This window comes from Aedes albopictus, chromosome 2, assembly GCF_035046485.1.
Source record: "Aedes albopictus strain Foshan chromosome 2, AalbF5, whole genome shotgun sequence".
NCBI lineage: Eukaryota > Metazoa > Arthropoda > Insecta > Diptera > Culicidae > Aedes > Aedes albopictus.
In genome coordinates, this window is record NC_085137.1 from 130,256,508 (window position 1) to 130,266,758 (window position 10,251).

Genomic DNA, 10,251 nt, shown 5'->3' on the forward strand with positions numbered 1-10,251 from the left:
TTTAACCCTAGGCTAGTTCATCTCGGGACCCACGTTTAACTTCCCTTCCGAAGGAAGAACCCAGTTTTTGTGAGTATGTCGGGAGTGGGATTCGATCCCAGGTCCTCGGCGTGATAGTCAAGTGTTCTAACCACCACACCAGGTCCGCTCCACTTTTTTGTTGATGTCTACAAAACATGAATGAGAAATTATAGCAGAACTCTTTTGGGAATTTTTCGAATGCTTTTGAGGACTAACCTGGAATTTCCTGGTTCCTGTATGCGTCCTTTTTAAATTATCTGCCAGCGAATAGTAACTGGAGGAATTTCTCCTGAAATTCTTTATGTATTTAAAAAAAAATCATCAGGTAATCCTGGAGAAGTTCTTGGGAACATACATTCCTGAAAAGATGATTGATGGATTTCTGGAATATCCGAAGGAACTCCTGAATAAATATTTGAAGAGAACCTGAGATTAATTTCCCTTGAGGAATTCCTGTACCAATCCCTGGAAGAATCCCCGGAGCAATCCCTAGAAGACTTCCTGGATAAATCCCTGAAGAAATAACTGGATGAATCCCTGGAGCAATTCCTACAGGAATGCCTGGCGAAAGCTCTGTAGAATCCCTGGAGGAATTCTGGGAGAAGTCCCTGGAAGAATTTCTGAAAGTATATCTGGAGGAATTCCTAGATAAATTATGGGAGGAATACCTAGAGAAATTTCTGAAGAAATCTCATGAGGAAATCCTTGATAAATTTTTAGAGGATTCCTAGGAGAAAATTCCGGAAAAATTCCTGCAGGAATTCTGGGAGGAATCCCTAGAAAAAAATCCGAAGAAATCTCTTGTGGAATTCCTAGAGGAAATCTTAGAGAAATTTCTGGATGAATTTTTAGGAGAAACCCCTGAATCAATTTCTGGGAAAAGCTCTAGAGAGAATCCTGGAGGAATGCCTGGAGAAACTTCTGAACGAATTCCTGGCATAATACCTGGAGAAATTCTTAGATGAATTCTTGAAGCAATCCCTGGAAGAACTTCTGGAGAAATTCTTGGTGAAATCTCCAGAGGAATTCTGGGAGGAATTGCTGGAGAATTTTCTGAAAAAAAAAACCCTATCGAAATTCCAGAAAAATTTCCTGGAACAACCCTCTGAGGCATTTCTGGAGGATTCCCTGGTGGATTCTCTGGGAATATTCTCGGGAAAGTTCGTGGAGATATCCCTGAAGCAATTCCTGGAGGAATCTCTGGAGGAATTCCAAGAGGAATGTCCGGAGGAATCCCTGTAAAATTACTGAAAGTACTCCTGGAGAATTTCCTGGACGAGTCTCTGAAGAAATCCCTAGAGGATTTCCTAGAGAAATACCTGGAGGAATTGCTTACACAACTTCTGAAGGATGTTCAGGAGCAATTCCGGGAGAAATTCCTGGAGGAATTTCTGAAGAAATTCCTGGAGGAATTTTCTGAAGAAATTCCTGGGGTATTTCCTTGAGGGATTGATTCCTGTTGAAATTCCTGGACAAAATCCTGGAGGAATGCCTGGACGAATTCCTAGAGGAATTCCTGTGGGAATTGCTGGAGGAATCTCTAGAGGAACTCTTGAAAGAATTACTGGATTAGAAACTCAATTAGAATTCTGGGAGATTTCCATTTCTGTTATTTTTCCATTTCTGAAAAATCCCTAAAATCCTGGTGGAATTTCTAGCGGAATTTCTGAAGAAATTCCTGGAGAAATCCTCGAAGGAATCCCTGGGGGAATCCTTGAAGAAATTTGTGGAGAAATCCCTGAAGGAATCTCTGGAGGAACTCCTGGGAGAATACCTGGAGAAATCCCTGAAAAATTCCTGTAGGTATCCCTGGAGAATTTCCTGGAAGAATTTCTGAAGAAATCCCTAGAGGACTTCCTGGAGAAATCCTTGGAGGAATTTTTGGAGGATTTCCTGAAGGAATCTTTAAAGGATTTCCTGGAGGAATCCCTGGAAAAATCCCTGGAAAAAATCGTAGAGAAATCTCTGGAGGAACCCCTGAAGCAATTCCTGATGAAATCTCTGAAGAAATTTTTGGAGAAATGCCTGTAGGAATCGCTAGAGGAAACGCCCCAGTCAACCAGTGATAGTATAACATGTTGCATAAGATGTTAAAGTGGAGGCGATATGCGTACATTTTACATGCGCCTAAATGGAGGCATGCACGCATACGTCCTCCACTTTATCATCTTATGAAACATCTTATACGATGACTGGTTGTCTGGGGCTGTAATAATTTCTAAAGGATGTCCAGGACCAATTACTGGAGGATCTCTTGAAGACATTCCTGAGATAATTCCTGAAGGAATTCCTGGAGGAGCTCCTGGATAAAATCCTGGAGGAATTCCTAGAGGCATTCCTGTGAGAATTGCTGGAGTAATCCATGATGGAATTCCTAGTGGAATCTCTAGAGGAATTCTGGGAGATTCATATTTCTATTTCTATTATTTTTCTATTTCTGGGAAAAAATCCCTTGAGAAAATCCTGGAGGAATTTCTGGAGGAATTCCTCGATAAATCCTCGAATTCCTGGAAAAATCCCTGAGAGAATCCTTGAAGAAATTTGTGAAGAAATCCCTGGTGGAATCTCTAGAGGAACTCCTGGAGGAATCCCTGAAAAATTCCTGAAGGTATTCCTCCAGGAATTTCCTGGAAGAATTCTTAAAGCAACTTCTGGAGTATTTCCTGTAGAAATCTTCGAAGGATTTCCTGGAGGAATCACTGTGAAAACCCCTGGAGAAATTCGTGGAGAAATCCCTGAGGCAATTCATGGAGGAATCTCAGGAGAAATTCCTGGAGAAATGCCTGGAGGAATACCTGAAAAAAAAAATCCGGAGGGAATTCCTGGAAGAATGTCTGAAAAAATCCCCAGAAGATTTTCTGAAAAAATTTCTGGAGAAATTGTTGATATTATAACTGAAGAATGTCCAGGAGCAATTCCTGGATCCTAGTGAAGTTACTGGAGGAATTCCTGAAGAAATTGTTGGAGTAATTCCTAGAGAATTTCCTGGAGGAGTTCCTGAAAAAAATCCTGGGTAAAATCCTGGAGGTATGCCTGGAGGAATTCATGGAGATTTTTCTATGGAAATTGCTGAGCCAATCCTTGAAGGAATTCATGGAGGAATCTCTAGAAGAATTCTTGTAAAAATTACTGGTTGAATTTCTGGGGGAATCTCTAGAGGAACTAAGGTAGAAATTTCTGAAAAAAACCCTCGGGGGAATTTCCAGAGAAATTTCTGGAGACATCCTCGAAGGAGCTTCTGAAGGAATCCCTGAAGGAATCCTTGGAGAAATGTGTGGAAAAATCCCTGAAGATGTTCCTGGATGAATTTTTAGTGGCATTCCTGGAGGCAAATCTGGAAGAATTCATTGAGGAATTCCTGGAAAAATTCCAGAAGATATTCCTAGAGAAAATCCTGGAAGAATTGCTGACATAATTTATGATGAAATTCCTAGATTAATTCCTGATGATTTTCCTGGAAGAGTCCCTGAAGAAATTCCTGGAGTAATTTCTGGAGGAGTTTCTCGAAAAGACTCTGGAGAAATTCCTGAATGAAATCCTGGAGGAATCCCTGGAAGAATTCCTGAAGCAATCCCATGAGAAACTCCTGGAAGAACTCTTGGGAAATTCCTGGTAGAATTCCTGGAGGAATCGCTGAAAAAAATCCTGGAGAAATCTCTGCAAGATTCCAAGGAAGTATCCTTAGAAGAATGCCTAGGAGAATTACTTGTGGAATTCTTGGAGGATTCTCTGCAGTAATTCCTTCAGAAATATTTGGAGGAATTCCTGTAAGAGCTTCTGGGAAAAAATCCTTGGTGGAATCCCTTGAAGAATTCCTGGATAATTTCTGTAGGAATTCCTGGTGGAATTCTTGGAAGGATCCCGGAAGCAGTCCAGAAGGAATGCATTGTGGAAACCCTGGAAGATTTCTTGGAATCTCTGAAAAAAATTCATGTATGAATTTTTGGAGGGATCTCTGGAGGATGTCCTAGAGGTATGCTTTTAGGAATTCCTGACGGAATCTCCACAAGAACTCTTGGAGAAATCTCTAGTGGAATTTCTGGCGGAATTTTTGAAGGAATCTCTAGATTAATTCCTGGAGGATTTTTTAGAGAAATTCCAGCAGGAATTCATAGTGGAATCCCTGGAATAATTCCTAGAAAAATTCCTGTAGAAATTCGTAGATGAATCTCTTAAGGAATTCGTAGAGGAATACCAGGAATTATTCCTGAAGAAATCTCAGATGGAATTCTTGGAGAAATTCTGGAAGAATCCTTAGAAGAGTTCCTGAGGAAACTCTAGAAGGAATCCCCGAAGCAATTTTAAGTGGAATTTCTAATGGAATTCTGAAGAAATCCCATGAGGAATCCCGGAAGCAATCCCATGAAAAATTCCTTAGCAAATCCCAGGAAAGCTTTATTTCTCCTGGAAGAATTTCTGTTAAAAAAATATGGAGTAATCCATGTCTGCAATAATTTTTGGACGAATTATTGTTGGAATCTTTGGATGGACTCCCAAAGAATGTTTTGTACAATGTTTTAAGGAACTCCTGGATTCATTTTTAGCTAATCTCTGGTAAAATTTCCTGTATAAGGGTTTCTGGAAAATATACTTGCTGAAATAAACCCGTAACGTGGGTAGATCACCTTGGAATGGTGCGTTACGGCGTAAGATCTACCATACTATACCAAATTTAAATCTTGCTATTTTCCAGTCTGGTTAATTTAAATGCAGGATCAAGATTTGGTTTACTTTTTTTTACTGTTTTTTTTTTGTTTATTAATTGTTTTCTATTCTATTTTTGTAATTTGTTTTCTACTGCTAATATACCGTTTGTTTCAGAGGAATGCAGGTAAAGATGTCCTATGTGTAAATAACACAATTTACAAAAAATATAACTGTTGTGAACTTATCACCATTTAATACTATTTTCTATTTTAGATTTACAAGCAGCGATCAAAACGACAATGCATCTCTTTTTTTAGAAAGATTAAGATTACCGTACGATTCAGTGGCAGGTAGACCACGATGTCCTCGTCGATTTCTTCGAGCCGAGTTTCGTAATTTCGCGTGTTCTGTTTCTTTGAGTACAGTTTCGCAATTTCACGGGTGTTGATGTGTGTTTCTTCCGTTTCTTATTTTCGCGAACCTCGTTTAACGCAAACTATTTTTGATATAAAAAAAATAACGTCTGGTAGCCATCCGGTAGTTAAAATACAGTGATCGGGGCGTGAGTGTGGTATCCGGGATCAGCCGTACGACGCCAGCTAGCAGTAGATGCGGTTTTGTTTTCCCGAATTGATTGTGCGGTGGACATTATTCCCTGACATGTCGCGTATGTGAGGACGTATTCAATTTTTCGCGAGTGCATCGTTCGTAGCAAAACAAGAATCGGTCTGGTGATTGTAGCAATTTGTTTACCAAAACAAAGCCCCTAACAAATCATCCTTCCCGTATCCAAACTCCTAGTGATTACTCGTAGTAACGCAGAGAATTCCTCGGTTATTGGCCTAAGCGAGAATCACGCCATCATTTCCTTCCCTATCCTCAATTGACCTGCATTCGGACGCGGCCGGCGCTGGTATTGCTTTTTAAAAAAGTATTGGGATGCCAGCATTTACACAATGAGGAGAAGGCTAGTCCCAAGCATTATCTGTTGGTTCTTTGTGTATGTAAATGCAGCTGTCCTTGCAATAACAGAGGAGCAACCGCGGGCGGTCAATCATGCTCATGCTCATGCTCATGCTCAATATACTTGCTGAAATACTTCTAATTGTTCCAGACTGAATTATTGAAGCAATTTCTAGTGGAATTTTTGAATAATTATATGAAGAAATCCCTGAAAAAAATCTCTGAAGGAACACTTGCAAAAAAAAAAACGTAAAAAAAATATCTGTTGACATTCCTTTGGAAATCCCTGGAGAAGTTCCAGGAGGAATCCTGGAAAAAGCACTGCAGCAACCTCTATAGATATCCCAGGAGAAATTCCCGAAGGAATGTCTGGTGAAACCCATGAAGGAATTCTTGAGAAATTCTCTGGAGCAATCCATGGTGAAATCAGTGTAGGAAGGATTCTGGAGGAATTCGTCGATGATTCTGTTAAAAATTCTGAATTGTGGGAGGTATTCTTGAAGCAATTCTTGGAACAAACCCTGAAACAATCACTGTCGGAACCCTGCAGAATGCCCATGGAGGAATTCACGAAGGAGAGACTCCTGGAGAAGTCCCTTGAGAAATTTCTGAAAGAAACCCTGGAGAAGTTCCTGAATAAATGTCTTAAGCATTTCTGAAGGTGTCCTTGAAAGTATTCGTAAAGAAATCCCAGGTGTTTCGCCCTTAGCCTGACGTTTGTTTGAATAGAATACTAGTATTCTGATTTATCGACCGTATTCTATTAATAACTTGATGATTTTGTGGCTACATCGGTCTTTTTCTACTCATAGTATAAGGGAGTAGAGATCAAAGTGGATAATGAAATGATAAATATGATAGTATTCGCTAGGTAGCGAACAAGTGTGAAAATTTTATAAAAGGTGAAATTAGGCAAGTAGGCCATGTATTGAACGAATACATCGAATGCGTGAAACTTCTGCCGTACGACCTGTGCTTTTAAACAGATCGGCTTGGTTGGTAGTTAATACCACCTTACCAAGACTGGCAAAAGCTACCGATCGATAGAATTTGTGATGAAAACAGAACAATACATAGGCAGTCGGGTGCCTGGAACTTTTGCCATAGTATAATGAGTAGAAAAAGACCGACATAGCCACAAAATCATCAAGTTATTAATAGAATACGAGTGAAAATTCGTGTAGCAGTAGCATATAACTGAACTCTACTGTAACAGCAGCATATGGTTCTACAAAGTCCTTCTTTTTCCCTGCCGGAACCGGTTCCGGCATATCTGGAAAATTTGGCATGCTGTTTTCGTATTCCATGAACCACACAATTTAGCCATTTAACCAGGCTTGTTATTTGTGGGCTTCGTGGCCGTGCGGTTAGCGGCGTCAGTCGTCTAGGCGTTTCGTAAGCCTCGGAGTGCGGGTTCGATTCCCGCTCCAGTCGGGGAAAACTTTTCGTCAAACGGAAAATTCTCCACTGGGTGTTATATGTGTTGTCCGTTGTCTCGTGTTAGTAATGTTCAGTCTGTGCAGCCTCTGGCTGAAGACGGTGTAGTGCCTTTTTCCAACCAAGCTTGTTATTTGGTAAAATTCTACGATAAGATTGAGTGAAATTCTTTTCTGTTGGTCTCGAGTAAAAAAAGTTTGATAATTGTGAGCATGAGCATGAGCATAGATGACCGTACTATTCGTAGTTGCTACTCCGTGATTGACCAGAACAATCGAAGTTGCACAAGGAACTAACAGACGGAGCTTGGGAGTAGCTTACCGTCCTCAATGTGCATCTTCGAGAATTCCAAACTTTATTAGGTCAATAACGGCGCCGGCCACGTCCTTACGGTCATCGAGGAAGGAAAGGAATGTTATTATGACGTGCGTTGCTTACTAAAGACCGAGATCACCTCTGCGTCTCCACGTCTGTCATGGGAAGGACTTTTTGTTAGTGGGGAGGGGAAAGGGCGCATGATATGAGTTCACTTTGGTAAGTGGAGTGATTCATGCAACCCTATTAATATCAAACCACTTATTTTCATTTGGACTAAAACAAAACACATGCCGACATCGAAGATGACGAACCATTCAGATAGTTTTCGAAGTGCGAAAATTAACGAAAGATAAAATAAAGTGATTTGAACCAACGTGGCTTTGGAACTTGGGCCGACACTTGACGTGACGAACATTTCAATGTCTGTTGACTAAAATCGCAAAAAATGTTGTTTGTTGCATCTATCGTATCATAAATCGCCCCGTACGAAGATGAGCAGTCAAATAGACGACGACGACGACGACGACGTGCACGCGGACGATCCGAATGAAAACGCGGCCTGTACACTTTGCCACCAAAAACTCACTAAATCACCCCGTACGAAGATGAGCAGTCAAATAGACGACGACGACGACCGAATGAAAACGCAGCCTGTACACTTTGCCACCAAAAACTCACTCTTTCAATATTTGTTAGGTAAATACATAAAAATTAGCATATTTTTATATTATTAGTTCTTAATTATTATGATAGAATGAAACGAGCTCACCGGTATATATACATCTAGGTGTCCAGTGCTTATGTAATGCAGCATCATCCACTAACTGGCTTTGACTCCGTAATCACTTTACACACGGATACGACGATGTGCACAATCAAATCGATGACGGAGACGACGCGGCTTCCTAAATCACACTAAACCGGCTTCACGCGGGTACGACTATGTGCACATTCAAGTCGACGACGACGATGACGCGACGACTGCAATCGGTCACAACACAGGCCAAACATGTCCAATCTGCAGAAGAGAGGCTCTCTTTGGTTTCTCTATCTTTCGTTAATATCTCAGCTGTTTATTTGTATTTTGAGTGCCTCCTTGCATTGAACGATGGTCAAAACAATCGTCTTTTGATTTGTACAGCAAAAATAGTTGTAAAGTGTACCATTACATTGCAATAATTGAAAGAGAGAGTAAACAAAGAGAGTCCCTCAAATGCAGACAGGACCTATTGAAATGTTTGGCCTGAACAAACCACAACACCCTAGAACCCCTTACTTGTCAGCGCACGGATTTTTTTTTTTCTTCCCGACCGGCGAGCCCGAGCTAACACTTTTCACTGGTGATGCCTCGCCGTAGCATCACCAGCCGGAATGCCGTTTGCGCGCGAATTCGAATCCCACACACTTATCGGCACTTTTTTCGCCTCACCGGCGAGCCCGAGCTAACACTTTTCACTCTCGACATACAAAATAAAACAAAAAGGAACAAACTCACCGGATGATCTCATTCAGCTGAGAAGAGACGAACCAGCCAAGGTCTGAAAGTCTCTTTAATAAAGATACATCAATCAATCAATCATTCAGCTGACTCTTCGTGGTCATCACTGCCTGCGGGACCAATACGTCCAACCACTACCAGTCGTAAGGAATGTTCACTCGTTCACTTCACTCGCATGGTCCCCCGCCGTCGAACGAAGGACTAATACATATATGAAAATTTTAAAAGTGACCAAAACCAATCACGCGCGACTATAACACCATTGCCATGTTGCTGCTGGCATCGCAGGAGAATCCAAAAAAACACTTTCCATACAACTACCACAATCGACCGACGACGCGCGACCCGAACCCAATGCAGACTGTCTGGATGCCGTACTGCCGCTGGCATCGCATCCGAACCCAAAAACACTTTTTCCCTCCAAATCCCAACCGACCGATGACGCGAGACACGAACCCGATGCAGACTGGATGCCATGCTGCCGCTGGCATCGCATCCGAACCCAAAAACACTTTTTCCCTCCAAATCCCAACCGATCGACGACGCACGCACGACCCAAACCCAATACAGACTGAATGCCATGCTGCCGCTGGCATCGCATCCGAACCCAAAAACACTTTTTCCCTCCAAATCCCAACCGACCGACGACGCGAGACACGAACCCGATGCAGACTGGATGCCATGCTGCCGCTGGCATCGCATCCGAACCCAAAAACACTTTTTCCCTCCAAATCCCAACCGATCGACGACGCACGCACGACCCAAACCCAATACAGACTCGAGTAAAAAAAGTTTGATAATTGTGGATAAAAACTTTAATTTTTAGAATAGTTTATATTTTGAGTTATTTTTACTGGAACCCTGAATTATTGATAATCTTTGAGTTGGCTCGAATTGAAATTTTTTTTTTTAATAATCAGTTTCAGGTGCAATGCAATGTATAAACCCCAAGCCCTTCTCAGGTTCTGCAAACCACATCTCACTGGGTTGCAAACAACCACTATTTAGAATCTTTGCCTGCGCGTGTATAAAGCACCACAACTGGATAGCAGATGTTCCGAGGATTCTCATTCCGTGTTACAGAAACGACAGATATCACTCTGAATCTGGCCAATATTTTTCAAGAGATACCTGCTCGAGCAGTGTCCAGTTACTAGGGCAGTGCTCTCTTGTTGAGCCCTAAGAACTTTTTGGTTTTATAAGTATTTGGTGTTATAAATCGTTTCGACTGATTGCAATTTTTGACATCCATCCAATTGGATATCACCCTCTGCTCAGCCCAGCATTTCAGTTAGGGAGTCCGCCCACGCTCTTTTGTCCCATCTACATGAGCGTTTCACTTCCTTCTCGAGAGCCGAATAGCGCTG

The 10,251-nt window shown here is 41.6% G+C and overlaps 1 protein-coding gene across 2 annotated transcripts in view; it reads left to right on the plus strand.

Moving 5' to 3' along the window:
* The window catches only part of LOC109417712 (mitogen-activated protein kinase 1), a gene marked incomplete at its 3' end in the record, with an annotated part of 456,984 nt that overhangs the window by 150,835 nt on the left and 295,898 nt on the right, over positions 1-10,251 (plus strand).